At 41.4% G+C, this 10,945-nt stretch overlaps 1 pseudogene; it reads right to left on the bottom strand.

Moving 5' to 3' along the window:
* Positions 1–3,437: 3,437 nt before the first annotated feature.
* LOC103676220 lies at positions 3,438–4,452 on the bottom strand (annotated as a pseudogene).
* Between the last annotated feature and the right edge of the window lie 6,493 nt (positions 4,453–10,945).

Below are 10,945 nucleotides of genomic sequence, written 5' to 3'. Positions count from 1 at the left end.
CACCCCGCTACAATGCAAGCATCATGATGGATTTTGCTTTGTTCAATGCTGTCTCTGTAGCAAGCAATTGATTTCTGTTGAGTATTTCTGAAAGACATCTCTCCAGATGAGAATTCTCTAGTTTTTACTATGAAGTGTTTGCTATCAGGTTAGAGCTATCAATTATGTTACACCCATCTTTCCACCCCCACCCACTCCTGCTCAGGGCAGACATCACTAATCAATCACAGCATTCATTGAACCAACCGCCCAAACAACATTCCAGGCCACCAGAGAAAACCTGAGAGAGATATTTTTCAACCAGGATGCAATGATTTTCCCGGTCCCTTCCTGTTCCAAAACCACTGGAAGTTTGAATGAGGCTCTTAATGGACCCAGCCACAAGGAGACACTACCAAGTGAGAACCTTCACACAACTCTGATGCATGAAGTACCTGGGGCTTCACCATGAAAACGATGCCTCTTGGTCTTTGCAGCAGAATGCAGACAGTGAAGTGCATGGATTCAAATAAAACCATGTGACCCCAGAGAGCCACTCCACATGACTTGGGCAGTGTCCCCTGTATAGATAGGTTTACATCATGGAGAATCTTTGACCAAGAGTTCAAGGCAAGTGAGCACAAATGCTGATCACAGATGTTTGCCCAACATCACTTGACAGCTCTGGACTGTAATGTGCTGGGGATACTGTGGTGAGCATGACAGAAAGCTTGTGGCCTACAGAGGAATAAACAAAAGCGTTAACTGATTCCCTGAGATGCAATGATCTAAGTGGGAAGCCTGCAAAGAGGTGATCAGTCAGCACACCAGCTATCAAACTTCAAAGGTCATTTACTATTTGCTTCATTAGACTCTTAACTTTATTTGTAATAATAACTTGCATGAGGAGGAAAAGACTCTACTTTTGGGTAAGATTGGTTCTCCCTTCAACCTGCCCTGTGAAAACTGGGCTTATATTGTCTTCTCCCACCTGTTTCCTCTTCAGAAAATAAGAGTGAGAATGTCTGTCTCCTGGGGAACTGAGGAAATCCATGCACATAACTAGTGGAAAACATTATAAAATGCACGATCCTTCACAAAAGACTGAGGTCACTTAAAACTAATGATGTGTCAACAAGATAGTAAAGCAGAACTAGAATATAGAAAATCAAGACTTGGGGAAGAAAGTCAGAAACACAAATGGGCATTAAGAGGTCAAGCAGGAAACCTGCTGAGGTAGCAGTGCCCTGGTCTTCATCTTCCTGTGTCCCTGGCATTGGGGAGAGGACATGATATCACAAAAGTGTACATCAAATGAAGGTCATCTAAATATGAAGAAGAGAGAGATTTCGACAACATCCAGACCAGGAAAGGTCATTCTCCTTCCAAAGGAAAGTGATTTCACAGATCTCATGAAGGGTAGCTTTGCCTCCACAAGTGTCTGCATTTGCATGGCACCCTACAGTGGCAATGGGAGTGTGAATATCTAGAATTCTGCAGATAGCTGCGGAAGGCTCAGTGTTTTACAGTCTGCACCAGGAACAGTGGTGGAAAGGGGATTCTTGGTTTGTCAGAACTGACCCAGGGCAGCAACCAGTCCCAAGTGATCACCCATGATGCTATAAGGGATCAGATTTTCATGGCAGCCATTGGAGCAAATTCTGTTTCAGAATTGCTTAGAAGAAGAGGAATGAAGTCTGAAACAAGCAGAATGTGAAGGGATGATGTGAAGGGATGGGCCTTGTGCAGGGCTGGAAGGCAAGAGGCAGAGATAATCATCAGAGGTCCTTTGTCCTGGCTGTGCTTTCTTCCCAGTCCCACCTCCTACTGGATACAATCTTCCAGATATTGACTGTGGTTCTGGAACTGTGAGGGTGAGTAGTTGGTAAACAATCCCTAACTCTTACATGTATAGTTACCATAGAGTCTCCTGGTGGACGCTGCACCCATTGGACTGATTTGCTGGGCTTCCAGGGTGTCCCTGATTCACATGTGATCTAAACATATGGGACGCTGTTCAAATAACTAGCCTACTCTCCCCCAAAATGTCAGGGTGATAAAAGACAAAGACTGAGAAACTGCTCTAGAGAAAAGGAGAGAGCAATATGACAAGTGAACACAACACGTCCCTTGTGCTTGGATCTAGATGGAGGAGAAAGACTGATAATGACCATAATCCAAGACATTGACATTTACTAGACAGTAGTATTATTTTTTTTTAATTTTCCATTGATCTATGTGTCTATTTTGTGCCAGTAAACCCATGCATATATGGTCAATTAATCCATGGCAAAGGAGGCAAGAATATACAAGTGGGAAAAAAGTCTCCTTAACAAATGTTGCTGGAAAAACTGGACAGTTACATATAAAAGAATGAAACTGGGCCACTTTCTTACACCAGACACAAAATAACTTCAAAATGGATTAAAGACCTAAATGTGAGACAGGAAACCATAAAATCCCTACAAGAAAACATAGGCAGTAATTTCTTTGACATTGGCAGTAGAAACATTTTTCTAGATGTGTCTCCGCAGGCAAGGGAAACAAAAGCAAAATTAAACTATGGGGACTACACCAAAAGAAAAGGCTTTTGCAGAGAAGGAAACCATCAACAAAACAAGAAAAGGCACCTACTGAATGGGAGAAGATATTTGCAAATGATACATTCAATATAGAGGTTAAAATCCAAAAATTATTTAAAAACCTATACAACTCAACACCAAAAAACCCAAATAATCCAATTAAAAATGGGCAGAAGAAAAAAATGGACAGAGGATAGTAACAGACATTTTTCCAAAGAATACCAAGTGTTGGCAAGGATGCGAAGAAAGGGGAACACTCTTACACTCTTGGTGGGAATGCAAACTAGTGCAGCCACTGCAGAAAACAGTATGGAGTTTCTTCAAAAAATTATAAATTAAAATTAGAATTGCTGTACTACTGGGAATTTTCTCAAAGAAAACAAAAACTCTAATTTGAAAACAATATCACCTCTATGTTTATTGTAGCATCATTACAATAGCCAAGATATGTAAGCAACCCATGTACCCACTGACAAATGAATGGGTAAAGAAGATGTGGTATATAAAAATACTATGGAATATTATTCAGCCATAAAGAGGATGAGCTCTTGCCATTTGCAATACATGCAGCAACCTACAGGCTATAATGCTGAGTAAAATAAGTCGGTCAGAGAAAGAAAAATAGCACATGATTTCACTCATATGTGGAATATAAGAAACAAAACAAAGAAAAAAAGAGATGAATAATAAAACAGACTCTTAAATACAGAGAACAAATTGGTGGCTGCCAAAGGGGTGATGGGTAGGAAGATGGATAAAATACAGGAATTTTTTTTTCTTCATTTCAATTTTTATTTTTCCTTCAACTACAATGCCTTAGTGCTTTCTCTTTGTTCTTCCTCACTTTGTTCACTGAAATCTTGGCTGGCATTTCTATCAATAGAACTTCCAGTGATTGCCACATTCATTGCATAGTCGTGGGCTTATCAGCACTGCATGACTGCACCTGGTTATTGGTGCAGTTCTTCTTGCATTTGCTGCACTGGAAGAAGTCAGTGGTGGTGCCACCAGTCTTGGTTATCTGGTGCTGATGGGTAACCTCCTAGATCATGGCATTCCTCAATTCCCTCAGCTCATCACTGGCCATTTCCTCTGCCGTCATCTTGGCAATGAGCCCAGCAGAGATGGCCCCACTGAGCACATTCCTCCTCAGGCTGGGGTTCCTAGGTCCTTGAGGTATCTGATTCAGCTGTGTACCAAGTTCCAGTACTTCATGTCCATGCTTTTGAGCTCCTCATAGATATTATCTTCGATTTCTGAAGCCATCTTATCTCGGTGACTCTATAGTCCTTGTAACCATCATTGGCCTTCGAGGATGCTGAGAGCATCTCCATACACTTGTCCCACACAGAGTCCCCTGTGAGATAGCAGGGCGCCAGGAGGAAGATGGAGGGGGCAAAGGGGGTTGAGGGGCTGCTGGGTGTTTTGGGAGTCTCTGCTTTTGATTTGTTGCTGTTTGATCTTTCTATCAATGGTCTTTTTGGAAAGAAGATGGCTGAAGACTTGGAGTCCACAGAGTGTCTCCTGTCTTTGGACTCTACCCCTTATTTTTGGCTTGGTGGAGAAAGGCCTGCCTCTGGTTTCCAGTCAGAATAGTCAGCCCTTTTTCCTTTTCTTTCCTCTCCTCATTCTCCTTTGGGGGTCCCAGTCGAGTTCAAAAGCTGCTTTGGTTTTTGACGAGGACTTTGGCCAAGCACACCACCTTTTTATCTGAGCAGCACTTGCAGACTCCATTAATGGCAACTCTAATCCTGGTTGTCTGGAGTAGCTGGATGGACATCTGACAGCTGTTCAGCTTCTTCAGATGTTCTTCTGGCCCCTTCTATGTTCTTCCTGGCCGCATCATCTCCAGCTTTCTGGCAATCCTCAGCAGCTCCTCTTCCTGGCCCATGTTAGTACACAACACCCAGTGAGGTGAGTTAAAACAAAGGGAATTAAGAGTACACTTATCTTGATGAGCACTGAGTAATGTATAGAATTGTTGAATCGTTATGTTGTATACCTGATACTAATAAAACACTGTATATTAATTATACTTCAACAAAATTTTAATACTGATTTTTCATAATTATACTGTCTATTCTCTTGCTCTTGGGAACATATACGGAAATGTTTAGGGGTAAAGGGCACAGTGATTCCAACTTTCTCTCAAGTGTGTCAGAAAAAAATAACATTAGATATGCACAAAGAAAATGGTGTGGCAAATGTCAACAATTGGTAAATGAGGGTAAACGGTTTTATATGAGTTCATTATCCTAAACCTGCAACTTTTCTGTAAGTCTGAAATTATGTCAAGATTAAAATCTACAAAAGAAAAAAGACTTGGGCCGTCCAGATCTGGCAAGACCTTACCAGGACCAGAGAATCACCTGCAGCTGTATGCCCTCTGGGGTTGCCAGGTCCACGAAATGGAGGCATGAGGCACTGCACCCTCTATCCCACAGCTGCCTTACCTCTGATGAAACGTTGTTCCTTGGCTAATTAAACAAGGAATTCAATCTAACACTTCTGTGTGAGTGTGTATGAGTGTGTGTGAGTATAAGTGAGAATGTGTGAGAGAGTGTATGTGAAATGTGTAGGTTGCATGTTCTCATTCTCACAACTCATCACTCATCTCAAATACAGTGGAAATAGACCCTGTGAGGTGTTGTAACCCATGGACTTCCCAGAAACAGAGCCATAAAAGGACCACAGTGAACACTTCAAATATATACAATTATATTTTTCAATTATTGTTTAATAAGTTGGGGGGAAATGAAAAAATAAAAATAAAAGGGCCACAGTGAAGACACTTCCCTTACCTGCCCCACACTCACAGTTCCAGTATCTCCATGTTCAGGGATTGGTCAAGTTCACATCAGGACCATATTAACTAGATCTGCTTGATGCTTTTGTTTGCATGTCCATTAATAATTAATTTTTTAGTGGTTTATTCCATTGTGTGGGTTGAGTACTTCCAACTAGTCCTCAGTGTTGTCTTTACAAAGCCCTGTGTCAAAACAACACTGAGCCAGACCACCCCCCTCCAGACCCAGTCTCAGGAACTGGCCCTAGCTTGTGGAACCCCTGGGTCTAGAGCTGGGTACCTGCTGCCATAGCTGCTACAGGCTGCAGCAATGGCTTCTGTCCCTTCCTTGCCTGGGAACACAAAAGGGCAGCATCCCACCTCCACCCGCAGCTTGTCCCTCCACACTCACCCCAGGATTTCCCAGTTGTTGATGAAGCATTAGGGCATCTGATTCATACAAGGCTCTTTGAAAGTTTGGAATGAAAATACATAGGAGGGTCAGGGCTGGGCAGGGGTACTTTGACCCATGGATGATGGGAAGTACAGGTGCATTCCTCTCCTATCCCTCTCCAGAGTCAACAGTGCAGAGGCACAGAGACTTCTTAAGGCCTCTCTGAACATGCCATGTACACCCGGAAATCAGCTGGCATACCTCCTATTCACTTCCCCCACTTTCTTGCTTCCCCCCCAACCCCTCCCTTCCTAAGAATTGCACTCACAATAAAAGGTGAGCACACGTACTCTGTATATCTCGGGCTCTGTTTTCTGGGGAGCCCAGGCTAGGCTAAATTCCACAGAGAGCTGAGTAGAAGCAATATCAGAATTGCGAGGATGAATTCACACCGAAGTTCACCATCATGGGACAGAAGAAATGAGCAATAGTGTACCTAACTAAGCACTTCTGCCTGGGTGTGGGAAGTGCACTTCCCTTAAAGCGGACAGCAGAGACTGTGACTGCCCAGCAATCATGTCCCTGGCTGCCTGCTTTCTTTGATGTTATAAAAACAACAGGAGCTACACAGATGCAAGTGCCATTATAAGGATAGCCCATGAGCCTCCAGTCTTCCAAAACCTGTGGCTTCCTGCCATGAATTCTGGCCCATGCAAATTCAGGGCTCAGCAAAGAAGCCATCCAAAACCCTGGTTGAAGGGGACAGGTTTAAATTGGTTTTTATGAAAAGGAATTTAGATCAGTCACTTGAATGTTAAATCATAAAATTAGAGAGAACCCAGGTTATTTTTATCATACCTTGGGAACTGAATATTTTGACATATTAATCAGTTCTCCAAAATGGCACTTACATCAAAATTTTGGTTGCTTTTTGCGAAACTCTGGCCCTGTTTTTACAGTACAATCTCAGGTGAGCTGGGTGAGACAAGGATGCCTTGTCTTACGTCTCGTGCACCATCTACCAGCTGGCTGGGGGCTGCTCTATCCACCTTGAATAGGAAAAATCATCCATTCCCTAGAGAACTTTCTTAGAAAAGTTTCCAAGAAGTCGGTAAGGCCCTGCTTTCCCTGCAGGCCTGTGGAATAGAGGTTCCTGTGGCTTCTGGAGGGGCAGAGCCTAGTCGTTGGGTGATAGTCCCAGGAGCCTTGGCCTTGGCAGAGCTGGACATACTTCTACTAGTTTCTGTCTCTGTGCACTTTGCCAGTGGAAACGAAGGTCGCAGCTGCTGGGCTGACATCATCTGCTCTGCTCTGTTTTCCAGTCACAGGCTGGCCTGTCTCAGAAGCCACCCAGGCCAACACCACATGCCATTAGCCACAAGAAAAGCTGGAAAAGAAGCCATAGTTCTCATGGGTTGTTTTGAGGGGGCGGTCTGTAGATCATGCCCCTCTGTTTCATATTCAAGTTCAGAACCAATAGAGACATGCTAGTTACCAATTTCAAAACCAATTGAGATCTATCAAATGCCAAGTGAGACATACCAATCCATCCAAGTCATCAGAAACCAAATGCCTGCTTTATAACCGATGCGTTGGATCCTGACAGTGCAGCTAAGGCATGGAAACAGGGGCTTCCCGATTCTGTGCCCTAGCAGAGGCAGACTTCAGCGTCCAGAGGTGGCCCTTACCTAACGTTGCATTAACAGTCAGGCTGTGAACACTGCAGTGGTCAGGGGAGGGGTTCTGGGTGACAACCGGCACATCTGCAGCAGTCACCTTCTACTTCTTTGCACCCATTCTACTGGGAAGGTTAGACACTGTCACAAGATCAAGCAGAATAATATTCATATTACCGGGGTCCCAGAAGGAGAAGAGAGAGAATGGGCCAGAAAACATATTTGGAGAAATAATGGCCGAAAACTTCCCTAATCTGGGGAAGCAAATAGACATCAAGATCCAGGAAGCCCAAGAGTTCCAAATAAGATGAAACCACTTCTACTCAACATGGTACTGGAAGTTCTAATCACAGAAATAAGTCAAGAAAAAGAAATAAAATCATCCAAATCAGAAAAGAAGAGGTACAACTCTTTGCAGATGACATGATACTACTACAGAAAATCCTGTAGTCTCCACCAAAAAATCTGTTATAACTAACAAATTCAATAAGCTTGCAGAATACAAAATCAATATACAAAAATCTGTGGTATTTCTATTATATTAATAATAAACTATAAGAAAGAGAAAGTAAGAAAGCAATTTATAATTTCATCCAAAAGAATAAAACACCTAGGAATAAATTTAACCAAGGAGGTGAAAGACTTAAAACTGTAAGACATTGAGTGGCACCTGGATGGCTCAGTTAGTTAAGCATCTGCCTTTGGCTCAGGTCTTGATCCCAGGATCCTGGGATCAAGCCTGGTATCAGGCTCCCTGCTCTGTGGGGAGCCTGCTTCTCCCTCTCCCTCTGCTGTTCCCCCTGCTTGTGCTCTCACTCACTTGCTCGCTCGCTCTCTGTCAAATAAATAAAATCTTTAAACAAAAAAAAGAAAGAAAAAATCTTTTGATCAACATTTGAGAAACCACATACTTGCTGGTTGAGGCCAAAAGTCAACTTGACTACACTGTTCTGGGGAAAAGGGAGCTCAGCACGTTTCATCAGTCAGTCCCAGGGCTTGTAACAAGCCCTTCACATGCATTAAGTTCTTGCATGCACAAAGACGAAGGCTTTGGCACTAAAACCAGAGACCTCATGTACTCAAGAATTTTCACAGCTTATATTGGACAGATTTCCTTTATAGGAATGAAAGAAAATTCTCCCATTTTTGAGCCATTCTTTTATGTCAATTCTACAAAAGTGCATGTAACTTTATAAATATTTTTAAAAGATAAAGTTTTGTAAATATTTAATATTCTACCAGTTTGATTTTGAATTGTAAATGTTAAGTATTGTTTTCGAAGTTTTTATGTTTTATTACACTTTGTTAAAAAGGAAAAATTATGCATTTTTAGAATTTTTATGAGTAAATTTAATGTACTGAAAATAATTTTTAAAAAGCTGTAAAACAATTAAAAATTAAAAAATAAAATTAAAAAGATGATAAGACATTGATAAAAGAAACTGAAGAAGACACAAATAGACAGTGATAGTCTATGATCATGGACTGGAAGAATTAATATTATTAAAATGTCCACACTACCCACAGCAATTTACAGATTCAATGCAATCCTTTTCAAAATTCTAACGGCATTTTTCATAGAACTACAACAAATAATTCTAAAATTTGTATGAAACCACAAAAGTCTTTAATTGCCAAGGCAATTTGGAGAAAGAAGAGCAAAGCTGGAGGTATCATGCTCCCTGATTTCAAACTATACTACACAGCTGTAGTTATACAAACACTATGGTACTGGCATAAAAACAGACACACAGATCAATGGAACAGAATAGAGAGTCCAGAAATAACCCTCACATATATGGGCAATTAATTTCTGACAAAGGAGCCAAGAACCCACAATAGAGAAAGGACAGTCTCTTCAATAAGTGGTATTAGGAAAACTGGACAGCCATATGCAAAAGAATGAAACTGGACCATTACACCATACACAAAAATTAACCCAATATGGAGTAAAGACTTGAATGCAAGACCTGAAGCCAGAAGAGTCCTACAAGAAAACACAGGTGGCAAATTCCTTGACATTGCTCTTAGTGATCTGTTTGTGGATCTAACACCAAAAGCAAAGGAAACAAAAGCAAAAATAAACAAATGGGACTACATCAAATTAAAGAGCTCTGTTCAAGGAAGAAAACCATCATCAAAATGAAAAGGCAATCCACTGAATGGGAGAAGATACTTGTAAATCATATATCTGACAAGGTGTTAATAACCAAAATATATAAAGAACTCATAGAACTCAACCATTTTTTAAAAAAAACAATTAAAAAATAGGAAGAGGATCTGAATAGACATTTTTCTAAGGAAAACATACAGATGGCCAGCAGGCACATGAAAAGATGTCCAACATCACTAGTTATTAGGGAAATGCAAATCAAAGCCACCATGAGATATCACCTCACAGCTGTTAGAATGGCAATTATCAAAAAGAAAAGAAATAAGTATTAGAGAGGATGTGGAGAAAAAAGAACCCTCCTGCAAGTTGGTGAGAATATAAGTTGCTGCAACCACTGCGGAAAACACTATGAGGATTCCTCAAACCCTTAAGAACCACAGGGTGCCTGGGTGGCTCAGTTGGTTAGGCGTTTACCTCTCAATTTTGGCTCAGATCATGATCTCAGGGTTGTGAGATCAGGTTCCATGACTGGCTCCGCACTCAGCGTGGAGTCTGCTTGAGATTCTCTCTCCCTCTCCCTGTACCCCTCCCCCCACTTGCGCTTGCTTTCTAAATTAAGTAATTAATTAATAAAATCTGGGGGGGGGAGACTAGATCTACCATAAGACCCAATTATTGCACTTCTGGGTATTTATCCAAAGAATATGAAAACACTAGTTCTAAAAGATGTATGCACCCCCAGGTTCTCTGCAGCATTACTTACAATAGCCAAGATAGGGAAAAAGCTTAAGTGTTCATTGACTGATGCATGAGTGAATGAAGATGTAGTATACATATACACTAGGATACTACTCAGCCATGAAGAAGAATGAAGTCTTGCCATTTGAGACAACTTGGATGGACCTCAAAGGCATTATGCTAAATGAAATAAGTCAGACCTGGAAAGACAAATACTGCATGATTTCACTCATATTCGGAATCTAAAAAACAAAACAAATGAAAAAGCAAAACAATACAAAAACAAACTCAGAGATATGGAGAACAGATCGTTGGTTACCAGAGGGGAGGGGAGTCAGAGGTGGGCAGTGAATGAAGTAAATCAGTTGAGGGGTGACACATGGTAACTAGACGTTTGGTGGTGATCACTTTGTAGATTATACAGAAATCAAATTATAATCGTACACACCTGAAACTTATGTAATGTTATATACCAATTTTTCCTCAATAAAAAAAAAAGTTGGAAAAAGATGAAAAAGAGAATTCAAAGGAAGGATATCAGAAGCTCGTGCATTCCAGCCTGGAAGCAGGCTCCCCCGTAGACCATCAAAGAGAACGGAAAAGAGGGAATCATAATAAAGGGACTCCAGGCTGCCATCCGGAGTGAACAAATGCAACCACTGTTGACTCCGTCACTTT

This window comes from Ursus maritimus, unplaced genomic scaffold, assembly GCF_017311325.1.
Source record: "Ursus maritimus isolate PB19 unplaced genomic scaffold, ASM1731132v1 scaffold_22, whole genome shotgun sequence".
Lineage (NCBI taxonomy): Eukaryota > Metazoa > Chordata > Mammalia > Carnivora > Ursidae > Ursus > Ursus maritimus.
Note: the sequence above shows the minus strand (reverse complement) of the source record. Positions and strands in the feature narration are given on the sequence as shown.